The sequence below is a fragment of the Ornithorhynchus anatinus genome, chromosome 13, assembly GCF_004115215.2.
Source record: "Ornithorhynchus anatinus isolate Pmale09 chromosome 13, mOrnAna1.pri.v4, whole genome shotgun sequence".
Lineage (NCBI taxonomy): Eukaryota > Metazoa > Chordata > Mammalia > Monotremata > Ornithorhynchidae > Ornithorhynchus > Ornithorhynchus anatinus.
Window position 1 is genome coordinate 34,454,157 of NC_041740.1, and position 25,987 is coordinate 34,480,143.

The 25,987-nt window shown below is 42.9% G+C and overlaps 1 long non-coding RNA gene across 1 annotated transcript; it reads right to left on the reverse strand.

Annotated features, from left to right (window-relative positions):
- Nucleotides 1–351: 351 nt before the first annotated feature.
- LOC114815904 lies at nt 352–24,871 on the reverse strand. Its single transcript, XR_005660663.1, has 3 exons — nt 24,663–24,871; nt 6,202–6,320; nt 352–899 (listed from the first exon to the last, which is right to left on the reverse strand). It is a non-coding gene; the product is annotated as an uncharacterized LOC114815904 (long non-coding RNA).
- Nucleotides 24,872–25,987: the final 1,116 nt, after the last annotated feature.

Here is a 25,987-nt window from a genome sequence, read left to right on the forward strand (position 1 = left end):
CTTACTATGAGCCAAGCTCTGTTCTAAACCCTGAGATGAACTGATACAGTGTTTCTGAAACGAACACACTACTGACTGCTTGAAATCAACTTTTGTAGGAAAATCCTGATGGTTACTTATGCCCTTCAGGTCTTCTTTCCCTTTTTTTTTTTTCAAACCCTGGAGGGTCAACTACCCCAGTTTTTGGTTAACGTGGTGGTTTTCAAGGATGCAATTTTCACACCGTAGCAGGAATGACTGTAGTCATTTCCTCCTCTAAAAGATCACTTAATCATGATGAAAAAGCATTTGCAATTCCACATTTCAACCCTAAGTGAGAGCCACCCTTTCTGTAGTTGACAGAAACATCTCTGCTTGGAGGGAATGTAGATTGACCAGGGGAAAGATAACCACCTTTCCCTCCCTCCCCCAGCGATTTCAAACGAAGGCTTTTTCTTGTTGCCAACAGTCTGGGCTTCTGTAGAAGGTCATATTAAATTGTATCTGCACTTCAAACATCTTGTGTGTCTCTAGGCAAGTATTCAGGAAGAATTGGGACTTTGATTTTCATTTTCCAGTTTTGAAAATTGAGCCGCGCAGTCTTAGCCAGGGTTTCGGGGTTTTTTGTTGTTGTTCCTGACATTCAAATGGAACTGAACAAGATGAGTTTTCTGGTCAGTGGAAGAAAAAGAGAAGCACAACCCAATATATATCAAGAGAAGGCAGTGATGGTTTCTGACAGCATCCAGTGAGTTGGCTTTCTCATCCCAGCTGTCCTAGTGATGTAATCAGAAATAAAGTGCATTTTATGACGGTCGCCCTGAGGTAAATGCAGCTTATGTGTAATGCTGCAGAGACTCTGGTTTTGTTCTTCCTAACGAAAGGTCTTCATCTCGAAATGTCTTCCTCATTAACTGGTTCTCAAAAAAACAAGAGACAGAAAAAAAAAAATCAAACTTGGCCGCTATTCTGAACAGGTGACTGCATTATGTCTTATTTTCCTAATCCCCAAACGACGAAACATTAACATGTTTTGCCCCGAGTAACCGGATATGACACAGAATATGAAAGAACATATTGTAGGTGCAGACAGCTCTTCCCCAAGTAAATTAAAGTGGCAGAGGTTTGAGAGATGTTCCTATAGGAGGCTGCCTCCCATCTGCAGAACTCAATCTGGGCCACTGACAAAATAATCAGACATCAGAGCCCGTGGCAGACCCGCTAAACGAGACAAGGCCGGGAGCTTAGAGGCATTCGGGTAGATGCACGACCCTGTTTATGGGCCTCTGTGCGGAGCTGATCTGGCCTGGTGGATAGAGCACGGGCCTGGGAGTCAGTAGGTCAGTAGGTCATGGTTTCTAATCCTGCCTCCACCTGCCTGCTGTGTGACCTTGGGCAAATCACTTCACTTCTCTGAACCTCAGTTGTCCCCTCTGTAAAATGGGGATGAAGACCGTGAGCCCCATGTGGGACAGGGATTGTGTCCAACTTGATTATCTTGTATCTAGCCCAGTGCTTTGAACTGTGATTGGCCCTTAGTAAGTGCTTAACAAATATTATTATTATTATTAATGTTACCGTGCCCTGTGGGAGGCTCTATGAGACCCCAGCTGGCTTGACACATCAGGCAATTCTATCTACTGAGAGCGTGCAGAGCATTGTACTAAGGGTTTGGGACAGTACAATATAACAATACACAGACACATACTTTGCCCACAATGAGCTAACAGGCTAGAGGGGGAAGCAGATATCACAGTTTTAATCCCTATTTTACAGTTGAGGTAACTGAAGCACAGACAAGTGATGGGACTTGCCCGAGGTCACACAGTAGACAAATAGCAGAGCTGGGATTAGAACCTAAGATCTTTCATCTCCCATTCCCATGCTTTATTCACTATGCCATGAATTCCTGATTTTGTCAGGCTGGTTCCAGATCTGTGTTGCTTTTGCACTTGATTGTACACTTTATTCACTCCTCCCTCAGCCCCACAGCAATTATGTACTTATCTGAAATTTATTTATACTAAGGCCTGTATCCCCCTCTAGACTGGAAGCTCACTGTGGGCAGGAAACATGTCTACCAGCTCTGTTATACTGTACTCTCCCAAGCAGTTAGTATAGGGCTCTGAAAACAGTAAGTGCTCAAATACCATCAATTGATTTGGGTTCCTTGAAGCATGCAAGGAGGATCTCTGGATGGTAGACTATCGCTTAGTACAGTGTCTGGCACATAGTAAGTGCTTAACAAAAACAATTATTATTATTACAGAGACTTTTTTTCTTTTTTCTTTCAATGGTATTTAAGTGCTTACTATGTGCCTGGCGCTGTACTAAATATAGGGCTAGATACAAACTAATTAGGCTGGATGCAGTCCAGGTCCCACATGGGGCTCACACTCTTAATCCCAATTTTACAGATGAGATAACTGAGGCACAGAGAAGTTAAGTGATTTGCCCAAGGTCACACAGCAGACAAACGGCAGAGCCAGGATTAGAACCCAGGTCCTTCTGACTCCCAGGCTCATGCTGTATTCACTAGTCCACACTGTTTCTCAGTCGCTTCTCAATTTTGTTTAACTAGTCTTGGGAGACAAATAAATACAAACTACATAAAGCAATGATGATTGTGAATCCGGGACTCTGTTCTCTTCCTGTAGGCTAATACTACAGGAGCTGAATACATTTTGAAAAACAGCATGGCCTAATTGCAGTAGCACACACCTCGGAGTCAGAAAGACCTGAGTTCTAATACCAGCTCTGCCACTGGTCTGCTGTGTGACTTTGGACAAGTTGCATCACTTCTCTTTGCCTCAGCGACTCCATCTGTAAAATAGGGATGAAGACTATGAGTCCCAGGTAGGACAGGGACTGTGTCCAACCTGATTGCCTTGTAATTACCCCAGCTCTTAGTACAATGCTTGACGTATCTTAAGTGCTTAACAAATACCAAAAAAAGGGGTAGAGATGTGGATGATGATGGTTCAGGGTGTTTGTGTTAACGCCTTGAGCCACTAGGCGGCGAGCTTGTGCACTGCACGAATAATGCCCTGAACAGTATCCTTCTTACAGAATTTTAATAATAATAATGATGATGATGATGACATTTGTTAAGCCCTTACCATGTGTCAAGCACTGGGCTAAGAGCTGAGCAATTTATCTTGCTCCCGAGGACTGACAGGGGCTAGAGAGACTGTTTATTATGGAACCCGGAAAGAAATGGTTTCCTGACCAAGATTCTTGGGTGAAATTGGAAGAGATTTGGAATGCAAGATGAGAGAGGTTCTTTGGGGGAAGAGAGATAGACAGAAAGTACATAATCCTGTTGGATTTGGTGGAAAGGGTGGGGTGGTTGGGGAAGATTTTCTAACAGGAAGGCAAACAACAGTGTGGAAATAGGTCCACCTTGTAACGACTTCCCCCCGCAAAAAATAAGGGTTGTTTCCTAGTTTGAGGGTGAATAGAGTATCAGTGATCATCAGTTTATTCCCCAGAGTTCTAATGATGAGGCAAGAGGTTTGGGTAATGCCCCAGCTCTGCAACCTAACTGGTGAGACTATGACCAACTCTCATAATCTCTCTGTGACCTTGCAGAAGGAGAATGGGTCTGAAGCTGAGTGGATAGAACAAGGGCCTGGAAGTCAGAAGGACCTGTGTTCTAATCCGGGCTCTGCCACATGCCTACTGTGTGACCTTGCGCTAGTCACTTCACTTCTCTGTGCCTCAGTTACCTCATCTGTAAAAATGGGGATAAGAATGTGAGACCCATGTGGGACAGGATGTGTCTAATTTGATTAATTTGAATCTACCCCAGCTCTTAGAACAGGGCTTGGCACATAGGAAGTGCTAAACAACATAATTATTATTATTATTACTATTACCTCTGCTGCTTGTCTGTTGTGTGACCTTGAGCAAGTCAGTTAACTTCTCTGTGTCTCAGTTTTTTCATCTGTAAAAAGGGATTAAATCGTACTCCTCCCACTAAGACTGTGAGCTCTGTATAAGACAGGGACTGTGCTTGGGCTGATGATCTCTTACTTACCCTACCACTTAATACAGTGTTTAACACATAGTAAATGCTTAGAAAATACAAATTTTAATCGCTATTATTATTTATCATTTCACTTTCACAACCGATAACTCAGCAAAGTTCATCTTTGCTGCCAGATAGAATTTGGTAAAGCCCATTGTTAGCTCAAGATAAAAGCTAAGAAACTGTTGTTGATCTATAAGAAAAACATTCTTAAGAAACATACTTTCCTCTCCCAGATGGTTACCTAGAACATCTGATAGTCAGCTATGAGCTTCATTTTCACTGTCATGAAAGAAGGTCCATGGAGTCCAGCTGCTGTCTATACCTTTGATAAATCTCAATATGGTTTAGGGGCAGCTCAGACGTCTCTCATTTTAATTCTTCAACAAATAACGTATTGCATGTGCTCACGGGACACTTCTCTACATGCACCCTGTGGTACAGGGTACTTGTTCCAAAGGAAAATAAAGTCCTTCTTGATAAATCAAAACCAGACAAGTGCCTCTCTAGGATGAACAGTGAGGAAAAATGGGCTCTCCCTGGAATTCATCAAGACAGCACACCTGTTTTCTGTTCATCAGGCATTGAGCTGGAACCGGAGCATGGTGAGTTTTCGGTTTTATCCAAAGAGATCCTCCCAACCGATTGCCGTAGGGGGTGTCAACTGAGGCAGAGGCTTGCGCATTTGGTAGGGTCGGAGATTTTTGTAAGCTGAGTGAAACTTACGTTGTAATAATTTTTTATTGTATTCTCTCAATTGCTTAGTACAGTGCTCTGCACACAGTAAGCACTCAGTAAATACCATTGATGGAATGAGTGATCCCAACTTTCTCAAAGATGAGTGGTTGCAGCAGAAGTCACAAAGCATCCTTAATGAGGCTTTCACAGCTTAGAGATAAGTGGACGGCTGGTTACTGTTGGAAACTTCTCCAAATCCTGCTTTGGTCTTGATTATCTATAGAGTTAAGCCATAGCCAAGTTTTTTCCGTGAAAATTTCCTCAGTATTAGGGGCCACATGGACCGGGCCCAAAGATACCTTGAATCACTGGTGAATCATACAGTGTGCGGTTTGGTTGGAGTGACAAGGTAACCCATTCTACATAAAAATTCTGCATCTTCTGGCAGATATCTGAGAATGTTGATGTAATCTACACAATGAAGTCAGAGAGCTCACTGTGAAATTATTTTAAAGTTATTTGGATTTGGTGTTGAAAAATCCTGCCAGATCTAGGGCTGGTAGGTTGGATTAACAAATGGATCCCATTTGCATATAATATCAATTACAATAAAAAGTTCCACCTCTGGAGGAGGAGGAAAAAGATTCCATGAAGGATAGTACTGTTGGGCTACTGCTAGATTGCAAGGTCCTAGTAGGCAGACATCATGTATCTTAGTTATATTGCACTCTCCCAAATGCTTAGTACAGTGCTCTGAACAGAGAAAATTCTCAGTGAGCAATAACTGTCGTATTAAACCCTATGTGCCAAACATTGTCCTAGGCACTAGGATGGGTACAGGATAATCAGATCAGAGTCCCTTTAATGCGTGGTGCTCTCAGTCTAAGCTGGAGGGAGACAAGTATTTAATACCCATTTGATAGATGAGGAAACTGAGGCAGTGACTTCCCTAAGGTCTCACAGCAGGCAGATGGGGATTAGAACCTACACCTCCTGACTTGAAGTCCTGTGCACTTTCTACTAGGTAAAATTTCTTCTAAGGAAATGTTACTGATTGATTATCTTGTTCAAAATCTACACGAGAAGCCAGACGCTGAGGTAGCTTGGACAGCTAAGTTGGAGGAATGTGTTTATGGTGTCCACCTCCCTTTGGTGGCTGAGGCACCTACGCAGATAGCTGTTTCAGAAGGGCTAGATTCTTGCCATGGTCTTTTCTTACTCTTACTTCTCTCAGTCCACTGTACATTTAACTCTCATACTCCTTCACCCAGAATTACTCAGGAAGCCAATTAATTATTTTATCCGCCAAGAGCCAATCTCAACAGCCAAATCCTAATGAAGAAGCGAGTCAATTATCTGAAGCATTCTAGCAAAAGTCCTGTTTTCACCTAGATGAGTGACTGCTAATTAACTGAGTAATTCAGGCAAAAATGGCTGATTTTGCTTAAATTATTCGCTTAGTTCCTCACTTCACTTTGGCTGAAGAGACCCCCACCTCTCTGCATTCACTTTACCGGAGGCAGATTAATGTATCCTGAGGGACTTCTAGCCCGGGTTCTCCTTTGCTCATTAACCTTGGCTGCCCCTGTTGTCTTGAAAATATCACTGGGTTTCTGTCTTCATTTCCATAGTCCTGGGAATGGAAAAAAATGGTTAATAATAATCTTTGTGAGACGTGTTTACTACCTTTCAGTCAGTCAATGTTATTTATTGAGCTCTTTGTACAGAACACTGTACTAAGCGCTTGGAAGACTAGACTACAGTACAATTGGTAATAATAATGGCATTTAAGCACTTACTATGTGCCAAGCACTGTTCTAAGCACTGTGGTAGATAGAAGGTAATCAGGGAGTCCCAGGTAGGGCTCACAGACTTCATCCCCATTTTACAGATAAGGGAAGTGAGACCCAGAGATGTTAAGTGACTTGCCCAAAGTCATACAGCTGACAAATGGCAGAAGTAGAATCAGAACTCAAGATCTCTGACTCCCAAGCCCAAGCTCTTTCCACTAAGCCACACTGCTTCTCCTTGAGGACCTTACAGTCTAATGGGGGAGCCAGACATTAAAATAAAGTACAGGTAAGGGAAGCCCCCTCTAGACTGAAAGTTCACTGTGGGCAGGCAACATGTTTACCAACTCTGCTGTACTCTCCCGAGTGTTTAGTACAGTGGTCTGCACCCAGTAGGTGCTCAATAAATCCCACCGATTGATTAAATGACGTACATAAGTGCTCTGGGGGCGAAGATTAGGGATAGTATTAAGTGCCGTACCGAGCTCTGGGATAGGTCAAAAATAGGCAAAAAGAGATGGAGAAGGAGAAAGCTCTTTGCCTGCTTAATTGTGGTAGCGTCAGGGTGGCCAGAAGGGAGTGCAGTGTGCTACTGGCAGGGTGACGAGGAGATTGGTAGGTTGTAGCAGCCAGCATTAGGGGTATAGTGAGACTCCTGAATCCCATCCTTGAGCCAAGAAGAATTGTAGCCCAGTGGTTACAGTAGAGAAGAGTAGAGAAGCAGCGTGGCTCAGTGGAAAGAGCACGGGCTTGGGAGTCATAGGTCATGAGTTCGAATCCCTGCTCTGCCACTTGACAGCTGTGTGACTGTGGGCAAGTCACTTGACTTCTCTGTGCCTCAGTTCCCTCATCTGTAAAATGGGGATTAAGACTGTGAGCCTCACGTGGGACAACCTGATGACCCTGTATCTCTCGCAGCACTTAGAACAGTGCTCAGCACATAGTAAGCGCTTAACAAATACCAACATTTTTTTTTTTTTGGTTAGAGCATGGGCCTCAGAGTCAGAATGACCTGAGTTCTAATCCCAGCTCTGCCACTTGTCTGCTGTATGAATTAGGGTGAGTCACTTCACTTCTCTGGGATCCATGACCTCATCTGTAAAATGGGGATTAAGACTGTGAGCCCTATGTGGGACAGAGACTGTGTCCAACCCGATTACCTTGTACCTACCACAGTGTTTAGTACAGAGCCTGGTACATAGGAAGTGCTTAACAACTACCGCAATTATTATTATTATTTTCTTCTAGATAATTGTGCGCCACTTGATGTGTTAAAGTAAGGTCTTACTATGCACTAAGCAATGGGCTAAGCACTGGACTATGTACAACACAATCAGATCAAACACAGTTCCTGAGCCATAGTTCCTGTAAAGGGGAGGGAGAACAAGTATTGAATTCCCATTTTACAGAGGTGGACACTGGGGCAAAGATAAGTCAAGTTACTTGCCCAGGTGACCCGGTAGGCCCCGGGTCAGAGCTGGAATTAGAACCCCTGGCCCCTGACTCAGAGACCTGGGTTCTTTCCACTGGGCCAGGCTACTTCTCGCTTCCAGTGTCAGTCAAACTTATAGAAGTAGGATTAGAACACCTTATTACCAAGGAACGTTCCTCCCTCATCCTCATCCCTGCTAAATGCACTTAACACTACTAGTTGAAATTCAGTGTATTTTATTTCTACAACCTAAACCTAATCACCCAATTACAGCCTACTTTGCAATTTTGCCCACAGCAAAGTTGTTAGCATTCATGCCCATAGCGTGATTCTAGCCTGAGCGTCTTAGGCTCTAATAATGTCAACTTTAAAATTGCACTGAATACATTCCAGGCAAGTCCATCCCCATATTCTGCAGGTTAAAACAGTTGAAGGAATAACAAAGAGTTTCTGTTATTGTTGATTTATTTTGTTTCCTAGGGATTGATAGTGTGAGAAAATCAGTCTTTTGGGAAGTTCTGTTTTGGGGAACAAGGTGACTGAGAAGCTAAATTTGATGTTTCCAGTCTCCTCAACTTACATATTCCCCTTCTTTCTTCCGTTTCCGTGATGGTTTGGCGAATTTTACTCTATGAAATGTTAATCCGGAGAAATCCTTCGACAAGTCTCTGAGTCAAAACTTGAAAATGGGAGAAGAGCATAATCAAAGTATTTGTAAATTCTCTTCACTGCCTGCCTCTCTGCCCCTTCTGATTCTCACCTCCATCTTGCCTCTGGAGTGAAATTCTTCCTCCAGAGTCCTGGCCTATCTCACGAACAGTATGAGCTTTCCCAGGCTTTGGATGCATCCTGGATGGCATCATATAACTTTGGGGAGCAGACCGGGGATGGGATCAGAGTATATTTGGTGACCAGAGGGTGGGGAAATAGTGCCATATTGGACCATAGTTCAACCCCTTCATCTTGGGGTTGATAGAATTGATAGGATTGCCAGACAACCTCATAAGCCAACCACACGGTCTGTCATGGAAATTGCAGGGGTGTCGCAACACTCTTCTTTCTCCTTTTAAATTATTTTTTCATGGGGGCAGGAATCAAGTCTGTTAACTCTTGTCGTGCTCTCCTGAACACTTAGTACGGTGCTCTGCACATAGTAGATGCGCAACAGATACCACTGATATTTGAATGTCAAGACAAATTAAAATCAGTGAAGAGCTATTAAGGTTGGAAACCCAGTAAAGTAAATTGAGGGTCACCTAGACTGTAAGATCATTGTGGGCAGGGAACATTTCTACCACCTCTGTTGTATTGTACCCTCCCGAGTGCTTAGAACAGTGCTCTGCACAGAGTAAGTGCTCCATAGAACACATTGATTGATTGCTTCTGCAGGCCCAAGGTAAGGTTTGCCGCAGCGCTTCTGGTCTCTCTGTCTTACTTAGAGGCCAATGATTTGAAACAACCTTTTCCACCATATTGGAGGCAGGGAGGGGCACAGAAGAAGAGCAACTCTGAATATACTTGACAACAGATTACCAAGCAGGTGAGGGCACAGTGGTGTCTACTGCTGTGCAGCCTCTTAGATATTCTCTTTTGGGACCTCTGACTGCACCTGTTCTCCCCTCCATGCACCTCCCAGCATGATCTGCTGAGCACCGGGGGAATGGGCGAAAGAGTGTGGGTAGCTCAGTGCATGCCATCACCACTGAATTGTGCCAAGGCAACTCAAGCACCTGTCTTGCACAGTGTTCTGCACACAGTAAGTGCTCAATAAATTTGACTGATTGATAGACCTTTCCATTCCCCTCTTAATTGTTGGTGTGTGAGCCCTACAAACCAGCACGGCAGATGGTTACAAAGTGGTCAAACGTTACTCTCTCCGAGACATTTGCATTCATCGATCCAGTCCCATCATCATCTTGGAGCTAACAGATATTTACAGAAATTGGAGGATATTACAGATATTTACAGAAATATATACAGAAATTGGAGGATATTCCTAGCACAACTTAGATTATTTGAGCCTGAATCGCCAATAATAATGTTGGTATTTGTTTAGCGCTTATTATGTGCAGAGCACTGTTCTAAGCGCTGGGGTAGACACAAGGGAATCAGGTTGTCCCACATGGGGCTCACACTCTTAATCCCGATTTTATAGATGAGGTAACTGAGGCACAGAGAAGTTAAGTGACTTGCCCATAGTCACACAGCTGACAAGTGGAAGAGCTGGGATTCGAACCCATGACCTCTGACTCCAAAGCCCGTGCTCTTTCCATTGAGCCACGCTGCTTCTCAGTGGCCTAAGATAATTAACCAACACTAGATTTCAGGGTCTATAGAGCCAGGGTTACCTCATTACAAGTAGAGACAAGGGAGTGCTGGGAATAGGGCCTGGCGTGAGGGAAGTTGCAGGGGCGACTTTATGCTGTCGATCCAGTAGCTGATCTGGAAAGGTACCTCCCACCTATCTGGATCACCAAGGTTGTAGGCTCTCCATCACCTTGCCCCTTCCTACCTCTCCTCCCTTCTCTCTTTCTACTGCCCAGCCCACACGCTCCGCTCCTCTGCCGCCCACCTCCTCACCGTCCCTCGGTCTCGCCTATCCCACCATCGACCCCTGGGCCACGTCCTCCCACGGTCCTGGAATGCCCTCCCTCCTCACCTCTGCCAAACTAATTCTCTTCCCCTCTTCAAAACCCTACTTAAAGCTTACCTCCTCCAAGTGGTCTTCCCAGACTGAGCTCCCCTTTTCCCTCTTCTCCCTCTACCCCATCTTCACCTCTCCGCAGCTAAACTCTCTTTTCCCCCATCCTTCTGCTCCTCCCCATCTCCCGTCCCATCCCCTCAGTACTGTACTCATCCACTCAACTGTATATATCTTCATTACCCTATTTATTTTGTTGATGAGATGTACATCACCTTGATTCTAATTATTTGCTAATGTTTTGAGAAGTTCTTCCCCTTGATTCTATTTATTGCCATTGTTCTTGTCAGTCTGTCTCCCCTGATTTGACTGTAAGCCCGTCAGAGGACAGGGACTGTCTCTATCTGTTACCAATTTGTACATTCTAAGCGCTTAGTACAGTGGTCTGCACATAGTAAGCGCTCAATAAATACTATTGAATGAATGAATGATTTTTCCTCCACTGATTTCAAATTTTTTTCAGATTGAAGGATGTTGAGCCCCAAGGAGTCCCTGTCGATAAAATCAGAGAGTTGAGAGCAAGGCCTGGGTCTCAGACTGGATTTCAGGAGCTTTTCTCTTGGAAACGTTAAAGTGCATATGAGGGAAAGGGTATTAATGAAATAAGAAGAGCTGGAGCCTAACAGAGGAATAGAACAAAGAAAGCACTCCAAACTGACACGGGGTTCGGATTGGTCCTTGAGAGATTTGAGATCTGCCCTCAGCTCATTTTAGTCCTCAATGTTGGAGATTTCAGAGAAAAAAAACAGTGAAATACACCTGCTACTGCCTGGGTTTAAATCCTTCAGAAGTCTTTCTTCAAAAAAAAACAAACACCAAAACCCCCCCAAAAAAACCCATTCCATATATAATGGAGTCTATTCACTTCTCCACAGTAGGGTAAAGACCACAATATTAGAGCCATATCATTTTTCCCATTGTCTGTGAAATATTTGAAGTGGAAATGGCTTCTTTCAACACCAGAGACCTTGCGGGAAATGACCTGTACACTGGATAAGTTGACAGGCACAGTGGGGAATTTCATTACACCTTAGAATTTGACTGGCTCAACCAGCTCTCACTGGGTCTCGCTAACCTCTGGCAAGTGCTTGGAATTGAATCTGTAAATGTTAATCAATATTTCAGGCCCATTAAATAAAGAAAGGCATTGTGGAAAATCAAAGTGCTAATGGCTGGTATGGTAGAATAGAGGGCCTTCTCAGCTGTCAAAAAACTTGTAACCAGAAAAACAGAAAATATTTTAATGAAACTATTATTTCAACTATTTTGATGGTTTCCCATAAGAATGCGACCTCATTTCATTCCCATGGTAAACTTCTTACTTGATATCCTGGGACCTGTGCTATTAAATAGGAATGCTTTTGATGACTTTTTTTAAGCAATTCTTCAAATTTCTATTTGACTTCAGAGCATAATAGCATCTTATAAAAATAAAAACATTTATTGAAGTAGAGTTAAAACACCCTAAAAGTCATTTGAAATAATTTCAATCAGTTGAATGTCCAACCTGCACTCTTGAATAGAACAAACAGAGAATGGAGATCAAGAGGTTTGGTGGGGGTGAGATTGGGAAAGAATGCTTCTGTTCATTTGGAAAATTCTCTGAGAAAATTAGAGAAGCAGCGTGGTCTAGCAGATAGAGCAAGGGCCTGGGAGTCTGAAGGACCTGGGTTCTAATTCTGGCTCTGCCACTTGTCTGCTCTGTGACATTGGACAAGTCACTTTACTTCTCTGTGCCTGAGTAACCCCTCTGTAAAATGGGGATTATTAGACTGTGAGCCCCATGTGGGACACGGACTGTGTTCAATCTGATTATCTTGTAACTACTCTAGTGTTCAACAGTTCCTGGCAAATAGTAAGCGCTTACAAATATCATTTAAAAAAAGAAAATTGCTATTCTCTGCTGCCCTTCAGAAGCCTTCGATGATGGCATTTTCTGATTCCACTGCCTGCTCCAGAAACCTCATATTTTATGTCCCCTAGGCAAACTTCATGATATTTTTTATTAGACTAGTGGAATTAAACCAATATTTTGGTTTAGTATCATCTTCAAAATGATTATCAAGGACAACAATAAAACAAGTAGTTCCTTGAACTAATAAAGACTGACTTCCTATTGATTATACCATAAAAAAAGAAATAAAGAGCCCATATAGTCAGAACTGGAGTGTGTCTCATAAAAGATACTAGGCACAGTAGTTTCCTTTGACCTTACGTAGATAAGGGGCTGTGCGGCAAAGCAAAAATGCAGAGGCAATTGTGATACCAAATTAAAGCCATCATCAGGATACTCCTGGACCAAGGTAACAGAACTGTCAGTCAATCATTGGTAACTATTGAGTTCAATGTTTGCAGATCACTCTTCTAAGCACTTCAGATTAATAACCATGGTGGTATTTATTAAGCTCTTATTGTACACCAAGCACTCTACTAGGTACTGGGGTAGATACAGGATAATCCGATCCCATATAGGCAAGGGAAAGGAAAAAAATCTGGAAAGACTCATCATATGGACTCCAAAAGCGGAAAAGTACAAAATCATCAGACATTTTAAGTGCAAATAGGGGCAGGGATGTTTGAACATGGGAAAATGTAATTGATACCCAGAGTATAAAAAAGCAAAAACTCCCCCTTCTCTCTTCACCCCCACCCACCCCCACTCCACCTCCAACACACACTCCCTATCCCCCTGCACCTAAATTAGCCTCACCTCCCACTTCACTAAGAGAATCATTCCTCTGCTAGAAATATTTGCCATTTTGCATTCAAAAGAGTGGAAGACTTACAATCTTTCCTCAATAAACAAAAAAAAATCCGAATACTGTGGATGGTTGGAACCCAGGTCTCTTAAATCCATATAATAGAAGGGGCAGGAGTATAACATTTAAATATGTAGGAATTGTTTTACCATTATAAGAGTTCTCTTTTCTATGTAGGAAGCCTTTTTCCTTGCCTTAGAAACCTGCCAGGCGAACTCTAGTAATGACACTTACTGTCAAACGTATCATAGCTCAATTATATGAACTTTCTTCTGAAGGTTTTTCCTTTTAACTTGGAAAAATGCAATTTCTTGAAGAAAAAGGCCTGCATGCACCCCGAGCAGATCCAAAGCCCCCAACGGGCAGCTCCTGGAGAGTTGCAGGAGAAATTTTACATTTAGACCGTGGACAGCTGGGGTTTACTTTGATGGGAGGCCAAGCAGTTTGGATGTGCTGCATCGAGTCCCAGAAAGAAATCTCTCTGCTGAATGGAAGATAGAAGCAACCTTCAAGCAATCTCAGCCTCCTGGGCCTGAGATCACACCACCTCCCTAGGCTCGTGGGAGCCTAGGGCTCTGTCTTGTACAACCTCCAGCCTTGAAATCTCAGGGTCTCCGGCTCTAGAGTCCAATCTGGTCTTGGCATCTTTCTTTTTCTTTCTTCTTCTTTCTGTATGTCCATCAGCTCTCTGGCTTGACTCCTCTGCCAGGGGTTGGAGAGAACTGAATTCATCCAATTTCACTCTTTGTTTACAAGTAGATTCATCTGTGAATTTCTTTCATCAACACCATCTTCCCCTTCACTCAGCCCAATTTCACCAAGGCTCTTGTGCTGTCATGGCTTCTTGACTCGTTGCCCTTGTTTTAGGAATAATGGTGCCAAAATCCAAGACAAATTTACCCATTGCCTCTTCGTTTTCCCTGATACAGTGATCTGCACACAGTAAGTGCTCAGTAAAATACCACTGATGATGATGATGATCTTTATGGATGGCTGTTACTACTACTGGGAACTGCTACTGAATTCACCTTGCTCGCTCCATAACTCCTAATAGATTTGGCTTCCTTTAGCTCTGTTATTCTTGTTGCTCACTTATTTGCCTTTTCTTTATGCAGCCCCGTAGGACTGCGATTTAAGAGACCTGGGTTCCAATCCCAACTCTACCACAAGCATGGGGTGTGAATTTGGGCAATCTCTCTGTGCCTTGGTTTCCTCACTTCTCAAGCCACCTGGTACAGTTCATTATTCCAAATGAGCCACTCTTCACTGTTATGGAGCTGACAGCCTGAAAACACTCTATTCAGCCTAAAAAAATCTGCCTTGGCCCTACTTAGACTTGTCTCCTGCTTCTTTTCCTTACTGTCTGTTGTCTCCCCCTCTTCCCCAGGCTTCTGACTGCCACCAAATCAATCAATCACATTAATTGAGTGTTTACTCTGTGCAGGTCAACACTTTACCAAGTGCTTGGGAAAGTACCATACAATAGAGTTGGTAGGTGTGCTTCCGGCCCACAAAGAGCTTACAGTTTACAGGGTGATAATGATAATTATAATAGTAATAATAATTATGGTATTTGTTAAGCATTAACTATGTGCCAGCTACTGTACTAAGTGTTGGGGTAGACACAAGCAAATCGGGCTGGAAACAGTCCTTGTCCCAAGTGGGACTCACAGTCTTGATCCCCATTTTACAGATGAGGGAACTGAGGCCCAGAAAAGTGAAGTGACTTGTACTAAGTCACACAGCAGACAAGTGGCGGAGCCGGGATTAGAGTCCATGACCTTGTAACTCCCAGGCCTGTGACAAAGATGTTAAAATAAATTACAGATAGGGGAAATCACCAGTGAATAGGATCATGAGCATCTGGATCACTCCCTGGCTCCCATGTCCCCACTTTCAATGAAAATCAAACCAGAAAGGGAGCAGAAAGGAGAGGTGAAGAATAATCCCTTCTGTTAGAGCCGCTTTTTGATTTCCTTAAGTGGTCATTTAGTAGTTCATCCTTAGGCATTTGCCGTGTCTGCATGTTTATTTCTACAACTGTCCAATTCCTTGCTAGAGAAGAGCCCGCTGCCATGGGTCCCCAGGATTGCCTGTATCTGTAATTCCCAGGGAGAATACAGCATAAAATGATTTGTTAGAAAGGGGTTATGCCCCAGACCATCAAAACAGCCAGCCAACACATTTATTTCCATCAGAAAGTGAAATTATAAGTCGGTGTTGACTTAGAGGCAGCCTTAAACTTCCGTTTGTTCCATTCACGGTAATTCCCCAGCAAATTATCATCATTACTCAGGACACTTAACTAGCAAGCTGGTGTGCAGTAAGTAACCCGTCACACAGACGTCTCCCATGAGGTTCAAAATGAATTCACAGTCATTGGACTCTGGGCACAGTTTAGCTTTGCTTAAGAGAAACAAAATTTAAAAACGGAATTTTTGCACCCCTTCCACTCTTCACTTTCTTTTTTTAAATGGTATTTGTTATGTGCTTACTATGTGTTGAGCATTGTTCTAAGCACTGGGTTCATACAAGATAATTAGGCTGAATCTAGTCCCTGTTCCACGTGGGGCTCAGAGTCTAAGAAGGAGAGAGAACAGGTATTGAGTACTTGTAGTGCACTGTAGCAAGGTGCTTGGGAAGTACAGAATAGCAAAGTGACAAATTCCTTGCCTATAAGGAGCTTTCAGCCCCTCATGGGTGATAAATCTAAAAATATTTGCTGTGGGAGTTCCCTAGACTGTAAACTCACTGTGGGCAGGGATTGTGTCTATTGTATTGTGCTTTCCCAAGGTAATTAGTACAGTGCTCAGCACCTAATAAGCACTCAATAAACATGATTGAAAAATAAATGAAATGGGAAGCACTTGAGTGTTTAAGAGGGTATAAATAGGTTCATAAGTGATAGAATTGGCTGAAGGGACACTATTGGCTCAGGATGCTGGAAAATAAATCAGGGAAGGCTCATGGAAGTGGTGGGATTTTAGGGGAGGGTTCTAAATGTGAGGAGAACTCAATTCTGCCTGTGGAGGGAGGGAGTTCCAAGATTCATTCATTCATTCATTCATTCATTCAATAGTATTTATTGAGCGCTTACTATGTGCAGAGCACTGTACTAAGCGCTTGGGATGAACAAGTCAGCAACAGATAGAGACAGTCCCTGCCGTTTGACGGGCTTACAGTCTAATCGGGGGAGACGGACAGACAAGAACAATGGCACTAAACAGCGTCAAGGGGAAGAACATCTCGTAAAAACAATGGCAACTAAATAGAATCAAGGCGATGTACAATTCATTAACAAAATAAATAGGGTAACAAAAATATATACAGTTGAGCGGACAAGTACAGTGCTGTGGGGATGGGAAGGGAGAGGTGGAGGAGCAGAGGGAAAAGGGGAAAATGAGGCTTTAGCTGCGGAGAGGTAAAGGGGGGATGGCAGAGGGAGTAGAGAGGGAAGAGGAGCTCAGTCTGGGAACGCCTCTTGGAGGAGGTGATTTTTAAGTAAGGTTTTGAAGAGGGAAAGAGAATCAGTTTGGCGGAGGTGAGGAGGGAGGGCGTTCCAGGACCGCGGGAGGACGTGACCCAGGGGTCGACGGCGGGATAGACGAGACCGAGGGACGGTGAGGAGGTGGGCGGCAGAGGAGCGGAGCGTGCGGGGTGGGCGGTAGAAAGAGAGAAGGGAGGAGAGGTAGGAAGGGGCAAGGTGATGGAGAGCCTTGAAGAAACAGCATGAGCGAGGAGATGGAGGTGGGAGCATCTAGAGTAAGGTTCAGCTCAGCACTCGGTCCTTGTGGTTCATCACTGCTTGAGACGGACAGAATGCTCACAGACGGTGACCCAAATAATGACGTCTTCAATCTATTTGGAGAGAGTGCTGGAAAGCAGTGTGGCCTAGTGGAAAGAATACAGGTCTTGGAGTCAAGAGACTTGGGTTCTAACTCCTGCTCTGCCACTTGATTGTTGTGTGATCTTGAGCAAATCACTTGACTTCTTTATGCTTCAGTTTCCTCATCTGCAAAATGGGGAACCGGTATCTGTCCTTCCTCTTACATAGATTGCGGGGGTGGGCCCAATGTGGCACAGAGACTGTGCCCAATCACATAATAATAATAATACTGATGGTATTAGTTAAGTGCTTACTATGTGCCAAGCACTATTCTGAGCACTGGAGTAGAAACAAGGTAATCAGGTTGTCCCACGTAGGGCTCACAGTCTTAATCCCCATTTTACAGATGGGGTCACTGAGGCCCAGTGAAGTTAAGTGACTTGCTCAAAGTCACACAGCTGAAAAGTGACAGGGCCGAGATTAGAACCTACAACCTCTGACTCCCAAGCCTGTGCTCTTTCCACTAAGCCACTGGCCCCGCGCTTAGTACAGCACTTGACACACAGTAAGTACTTCACAAATACTATTATTATTATTAGATGTACATGAGTCCTACTGCCTTTATTCCTGTAACTACAATTCTCTTCTCCAGTCTTTTACATTTCCCTGTCAGAACATGGCAACCTCATTTGAGAATGGTGCAAAAGCATGAATTTTATTGAGTTATTCAGAACAGTAGCAGATGGCTTAACTGAGGTACAGAGAAGTTTAAGCAACTTGCCCAAGATCACATAGCAGACAAGTGACAGGGTGAGGTTTAGAACTCAGTTCCTTCCAACTTCCAGGCCCTTGGTCTAGCTACGAGGCCATGCTGTTTTAGGCTTTATGGGTTAAGTAAAAGGCTCCTGGGACCATAATTTCTCATCCCAACTCTGATACTTTCTCGCTCTGTCACTCAACTAGTCACATCCTTTCGGTGGCCCAAGTTCCTCAAGTATGTATAAGTTACTGGATTTCTTAACTAGTCTGAACTCTGCCACACTCTACGGTGTTAATACTCATCTTTAATATCTCATTACCCTAATGAATTTTAATGGCCTCAGTAAAAGAAACAGAAAGAAAAAATTGCATGTAATTTAAGCAAAATCCTTATTGATGTGTTTGTAAGACTCCCTAAATATGTTTTTTTACCTAGTATATACCAGAGCAGAAAACTGTGTTTCTGTGGTTTATTAGGTTCATATTGCACAGCTGTTTAAAATACGGATTGTTAACCTGAGTGTACATAAATATATTTACCAAGGCTTTGCAACTGAGTGTTATTGGTTTCATAAATAGTTAAGTCTTCTTTGGTGCTATAATGGTATATTGTGTAAATTTTGTAAATGCAGATTTTATGGGCAAATCACTTTTATGGATTATTAGAATCTTTCTATGAAATAACATTGAACACATGTTGCATTGCTTGCGGGCAGTGTTTATAGCTTCATCCTTTAACTTTGGGTTGCTTTTTATTCCTAAATGAACAAATTAAAGGCCATTTGTCCCATATACATTTCACTCAGGTGTTGCTTCAGACGAGAATATTGTTAGATCATCCACTTCACTGAGGGAATACCCTAGATCGGTCCTTTGAAGAGTCAAATTCCAGTTCACACTTGAATGCCGGTTGTAATCCTGGCTAAATAAAAAGTGCATTTATTTCACTCCCCAGAGTCCCTTACTAACTATGGCAGTGCTAACTGCTTCCCTGGAGTTCACTTAGCCTTCACCAGGCACGTGAGCCCAAGGGCAGCTCTGATACCTCTGAAGCTGTAGCCTCTGTCGTGATGCCAAATCAGAGTCGAGTCTGAGAAGTCTCAGGGTCTCTGGGTCCAAACACAATCATCATTTATCCAAGTCCCACATCACCATATGCAAGCGACTGAGACGGCCTGCCTCCATCCCGGAGACTGACCCTGATCAGTTACCCCTTCTTCCTTTCTAAATTTAGTTTCCCCCACCTCCATTGTGATGCTGCTTCCTCTTTTGGATATTTGCTTAAGGATCATTTGTGGAGATCTGTACTCTTAAGGGTCAATTTCTCTTATCTTTGCCCACTAGTTGTTCTTCTTGGTTTTCCTTTCCAACTGTACTTCTTTATTATTATTACTTCCTTGTTTTGATTACTCTATCAGAGGGAGTTGATGGTGATGATGTTGGTATTTGTAAAGCGCTTACTATGTGCCGAGCACTGTTCTAAGCACTGGGGTAGATACAGGGTAATCAGGTTGTCCCTCGTGAGGCTCACATTTAATCCCCATTTTATAGATGAGGTAACTGAGGCACAGAGAAGTTAAGTGACTTGCCCACAGTCACACAGCTGACAAGTGGCAGAGCGGGGATTCGAACTCATGACCTCTGACTCCCAAACCCGTGCTCTTTCCACTGAGCCATGCTGCTTCTCTACTGTTTACTCCACTGTTTGCGGTCCACTCCACTGTAACAGAGTTACTTCACTGTTTGTGGTCCTTTCATTGATTCGCTGTTTCTTGCTTCCTTTTTAACTGTTTCAGTGTTCCTGGACCATCCTTGTGTGCCTGCCTGCCACTGCGCCCCCCCCCCCGCCCCCCCCGCCCTGACTCTTCCATTTGTTTCTGGCTCAGAAGAATAGGACTTGAGTTTTCCAGGCTTACGGCCCTTTCTTCCTGTTGATGACGTGGTTGGAATTGATTTCCTGAAGGCCAGACTCTTGGACGGCTAACCGGACCTTAAGGATACAGCATTTCATCAACATGAAAGCAGCATGGGAAGCACGGGCCTGGGAATCAGAAGCTCATGGGTTCTAGTCCTGACACTGACACTTGTCTGCTGTCACTTCACTTCTCTGTGCCTCAGTTACCTCATCTGTAAAATGGGGAATAAGACTGTGAACCCAAAGCGGGACAGGACTGCATTCAATCCAATTTGCTTGTATCCACCCAAATGCTTAGTACAGTGCCTGGAACATAGTAAGCATTTAAATATCAGTTATTTCATCATCCTATTGAGCCTCTCTACATAGGCGTGGATTCCCTGCTCCTCAGCATGGCAGTTGCAATCATCCCTGAACTAGTGGTATGTTGTGCTGCAGCCCTAGTACTCTGGCAAATTCAACTATTTAACCTCCTCAGAGATAAATCAATCAATTGTATTTAAAGTGCATGGGGGAGTACAACATAGCAATTGATTCCCTCCCCACAACAAGCTTTGGAATATTGAGGGATGGGTCCCAGTGACACCTTTGGGTTAGGTTCATGTCATTACAGTCCCTAGACTGTGAGCCCATTGGGGGCAGGGACCGAGTTTGTCAACTCCGTTGGGGTTGTAGTCACCCAAGGGCTGAGTACAGTGTTCTGCACACAGTAAGCACTCAAATACCACTGATTGATTGAATAAGATGCTGGTGCGGAATGAAGCTAGAATTAAAGTTGGGACTTTGGAGTTTAGGGTGAGATTTGGGTTTAGTTTCTCTCAGCTAGTGAATCAATGGTATTTACTGAGTGATTACTGTGTGCAGAGCACTCTACGATTGAGCTCACTGTGGGCAGGGAACATATCTACCAACTCTGTTGTGCTGTATTCTCCCAAGCACTCAGTACAGTGCTCTGCACACAGTAAGCACTCGAATACAATTGATTGATTGAATTGCCATTGACTAAACATTCACTGGTGCATTTGCCAGTGTATGACCTTTAGGTATTTCCCTATTGGTTTTCTGTCATTGCATCTAGGGTAGCTTCATACTACCTCCTGCTGCCACCCACAACCCCAGTTTGCCAAACCACAGCTTTGCCCATTCTTAAGGCCCTCCTAAAACACCCCCACCAGGATGCCAGCTTCCATGAACTCACATGACTCCAGTCGTGTCTTCCCACCACCCACCCTCCCCATTATTATTCCTATCCTCACTATGTTATTTTTATTGACAAATCTGTCTGTACATTCCATGATTGGCTTTGCTGTTTGGTCCTGAAGTATTTGTATTGCTTTCAGCTTTCCCCTTGTTCTTCCCCCAGCTTCCTCTATCCGGAAGTAATCTTTTCTCCCCTCCGTAAAATTGTAAGCCCTTTGAGGGCAGGAAATGTGTTTCCCTATTGTGTTTGGAACAGCACCTACTATTTAACAGGCTCTCAATGAAAAGCTTTCAACTGATGCTTGATTTCACTCCCTTGGATTTTATCTTGGTCAATAAGATGGTTGCTCCTCTATAACATTACCTTTTGGAGAAGTAAATAAAGACTCTCTAATTATAATAATGCACCACAGTTATTCAATCGATAGTACTTATTGAAAAGAGCGCAATACTAAGCGCTCGGGAGCTTACAATAGAATTTGTAGCATTGAAACACCATGATTTTCTCCTCACCTGATGCAGGTGCACCTTTATTAAATGATGGTAGCGTGCTTTTTTACTTAACTAGCAAGATTTAAAGAGCTGTTTTTAGAGGTTTTCAAAATGTTTGCATCAAAACTATAAGCTTCTGAAATCCAGTTTCAACTTAGGAATGGGAAACCTGGGTATGAAATAACAATAGCAGTTGCCAAAAGAATAGGTGGATAATCCAAACATGCAAAGGACATAGAGAAGCAGCACAGACTAGTGGATAGAAATAGAGTGACCTGAGAGTCAGAGAACCCAGGTTCTAATCTCAGCTCCACTACCCCCCTGCTGTGTGACCTTGGGCAAGTTGGTAATCTCTGTGCCCATTTCTTCATCTGTAAAATGAGAATTTAGTACCTGTTCTTTCTCCACGTTGGACTGAGAGCCCTGTGTGGGACAGGAACTGTGTCTACCTTGATTATCTGTATCTATCCCAGTGCTTAGCGCAGTGCTTGGCACAGAGTAAACAGTCAACGGATGTCATAATTATTGTTACTACTAGGATGTGCGGCATCTTTCTCTTCACATTCTCATCCTGAGAGCTGTACATCAGATATAACTAGAAGAGGCACATCGAGAACGTTTGGTGGCATAATTATTTGCTTCTACATTATTTATACTGTTTGTGAAAGATCTCAATGGGGAAAGTTACCCAGCACAAGTAACGCACTAAATGAAGTTAACCAACTGTGATTTTCCTAACGTGTTTGAACATTTTTCTTCCTTCATACTACATGCTTAAAATGCTCATTTTTAATTAAATATTGAGAAATCTACTCCAGATCTCATGAATAACCTAATAACTGATAAATAATTGCACCTTAACTTCAAAGCATCAGGTGATCGTCAGAGAATCCTGGAAGAAGCCAGCTACCATGCTCATTTAGGAGGAAAATTACAAAGATGAGGGTAGACACTGAGCCATTAATTTTTCACAAATTAATTAAATGCTGACTCTCTAATCAGACCTTAATATCAAATTGAGCCTTCAGTGGTTGAGATCCACTGTCCAAAATTTCAACTCAGACCTTTATTTATCATGGTCAGTGGTTAGATGTTTTATGTAGGGCTTAGCTGAAGATTTCTCTCCATTATTTATTAATTCAGTGATGCAAAACCCAAACAGCAGATTTGGTGTTTCAAGTAGCCAAACTTTGCATAGTTTTGTCATTTGAAAGATCATTCGATCAACATATCGTATCTATTGAGCACTCACTGTGTGCAGTACACTGTGTGCAGTACACTGTGTCCAACCCGATTTACTTGTATGTAAGCAGAATGGCGTAGAGGATAAAAGCCAGGCCTGGGAGCCAGGAGGTCGTGTGTTTTAATTCTGGCTCTACCACGTGTCTGCTGTGTGACCTTGGGCAAGTCACTTCACTGGGTCTCAGTTGTCTCATCTGTAAAATGGGGATTAAGACTGGGAGTCCCATGTGGGATGGGGATTGTGTCCAACCCAATGTGCGTGTATCCACCCCAGCCCCAGCACTTAGTAAAGTGCCTGGAACACAGTAAGTGCTTAATAAATACTATAATTATTATTAAGTGCTTGGGAAAGTACAGTATAACAGAGTTGGTAGACACATTCTCTGTCCACAGTGAGTTTACGGTCTAGCTGGGGAGACAGATATTAATATAAATAAAGGATATGCATATAAATGCTGTGGGGCTGATGGAGGGATGACTAAGGGTACAAATCAAAGTGCAAGGTTGATGCAGAAGGGAGTAGAAGAAGAGGAAATGGGGGCTTAATTGCTTAAGGCCTCTTGGATACACACAAATAGGATATTTTGGAATGGGGAAAGGATTCAAAATCAGTTCCTAAAAAAACAGAGCATGAATATCCCTCTTGATCATAACTTAGATTTGTTCAGCAGTTTCATTTTGCTGTAACACCTTCAAATTCTCTAATTTTTATGCTCATGACAAGCCAGCGATGTTGAGAGAGGTGGATATTATTGTCTTCTTTTTACAGATGAGGAAACTGAGGTCTAGAGAAGTTAACTGCCTCATACAACAGGCCCTTGGAAAAGCTGAGATTAGAACCCAGGTTTTTTAGGATCTAGGCTTTCACTGCCTCATATCACCGTTCCACATTTGAATGTTATAATGCATTTGGAATCTATGTTTGTATCGATATTAGCCTCCTAATTAGATGCCACCCATAGTTTGGCTGAAGAATGTGGTAATAAATCCAGTGAAGCAGTCCATGGGAGCTTGCTTTGGCTCATTTAGCTAAGTCTTACAGCAAAAAAGCAAAGCCAGCCGCACATGAAGCAATTTTCACCTATAATTCATCACTATCCCCAGTCAAGCTACTAAATCAAAAGTGTAAATCAATCTGACTTTGTGTCTGAGCCTGTCCCCGGATTAGAATTCTCAGGTCAAAAACCAGCACCTGCCCCAAGATAAATCTGAACCAACCAGGTGGGCAAAAAATGGAAATCTGAAACTCTCTCTTCTCTCATGTCAATCACTGCTACTTTAGTGAGTGTATACTGTGTGCGGAGCACTATACTGAACCTGGTGGTGTTGAACCTGTTCACCATCTAGCTCACTAGTTAATGAGAAGGAAGGAATAAAAGTAATGGTATTCTTACATGTACTGGCCAACACTTCTTACTGGATTGAGTCTGCTTCTGTTTCTGAGAAGGAGCATGGCCTAGTAAAAGATCACAGGCCTGGGTGTCAGAGGGCCTGGGTTCTAATCCCTGCTCCGATACTTGTATGCTATTTGACCTTGGGCAAGACACTTCTCTGGATCTCATTTACCTCATCTGTATAATTGGCATTAAGACTGTGAGCTTTTGGTGGGACAGGGACTGTGTCCCAACCGATTGTCATGTATCTACCCCAGTACAGTGCCTGGCACATAGTAAGGGCTTAACAAATATCACAATCATTATAATTATTACTTTGGGCATCTCACTTAGTGCCTACATGGCTCACAGTGAGCAAGAAGGGCTGCCAGTTATTGAGTGCTTTGGAGAACAACCAAAGGGCAGATACACATCTAGGAGGAAAGCTTCCTTCTAATAAGTAGCAAAAGCTAAGGTGAGACTTACCAAGCTGTTTTCAAGAGCAGGATGAGTTTCTCCAAGTAGGACACTAGCCAGCTTTCCACCTAGTCAGATAGATGAAGCAGAACATGAGGTTGTAAGACTCAAGAACAGAGACTTTTTCTTTTGCTTAATTCTGCACTACTAAGCACCTAATTCAGTGTGCTACACCCAGGCATCTGATAAGTAGCTTGGTGGTAATTTCAGGTCTCCACCCCACAGCTGCCCCAAATACTTAGAAGAGTACTTGGCCTACAGTAAAGCCCCCCCCCCCCCCCCCTTAAATGCTAGTGACTGATTGCTTATTGCTAGGAGCTGGAGTGTGGGGGAGGAATTTCCTACAATCCCACCACTCAGTGTGTTTTTCACGATGTGGCCAGAGAGAGCTGAGTCTCTCCTTCAATAGACTCAATGCTCTATTGCAGCCACAGTAATTGTTTATGCTTGATTTAAAATATGGGCTGGACAATATTTAAGATGAAGGGATACCAACATAAATTCTCAAAGGGGAACTCAACTAAAAGGACATTCCATTCAATTTAATTGATTAAAATTGGTCTCTTTGTGTTTTCTTGGAAAGAAAAGGGGAATTTGAACTGCACCGCTTATCTTTTGTTTTTCCCGAGAAGTGCACATTATTATGGAAACAACTGGTACTTATCTAAAAAGTATCTAACATGCTCCCCCAAAGATGTCACGGATATTAAAGTAAACACGAGAACCTTGAGCTGAATTGTTGAGTTAAATGGTCAATTTAGAAAATACAATGGAGAAAAAAGGGTATCATTAATGTCTCTTTCACATGAGGAATATACCATTTTTATTTCAAAATCCAATATCTATGGCAGTAATGAATCAATTTCCTTATATGTTACAATAAGAAAAAAAAAAGATAGGCAATGACTATTTATCCTAATACTTGTTACTCATCACTATAATAATCACTGTTTGTTGCTAGGGTTATTTCTGGTAGTTACATGTTGTTAATGTCACATTCATGTGTGTACATGTCACCCACTCACATTGCACAAAATGGAATTTCAGCCCTCATTTATTTAGAAGGACCCTCATGATTGTGACACAGGTATCTTCCTCATTTGTCTCCCAAAAACCAACTAGATTTAAGATTCAGTGTTCCCCATGGAAGCTCTTGATGTAATTATAGAAATAAAACTAAAATAAAAAAAGAACCTCCTTTTTGGCTTAATTCCCATAGAAAGACTTCCTTCGTCTACAAAATATGATTATCTGGAACAAGTGAGAAGACTCAGTGGATAAAGTGACAGGCAAAGCCTTTGTATTGCTCTCAAAATAAGAGACATATGCAGGAG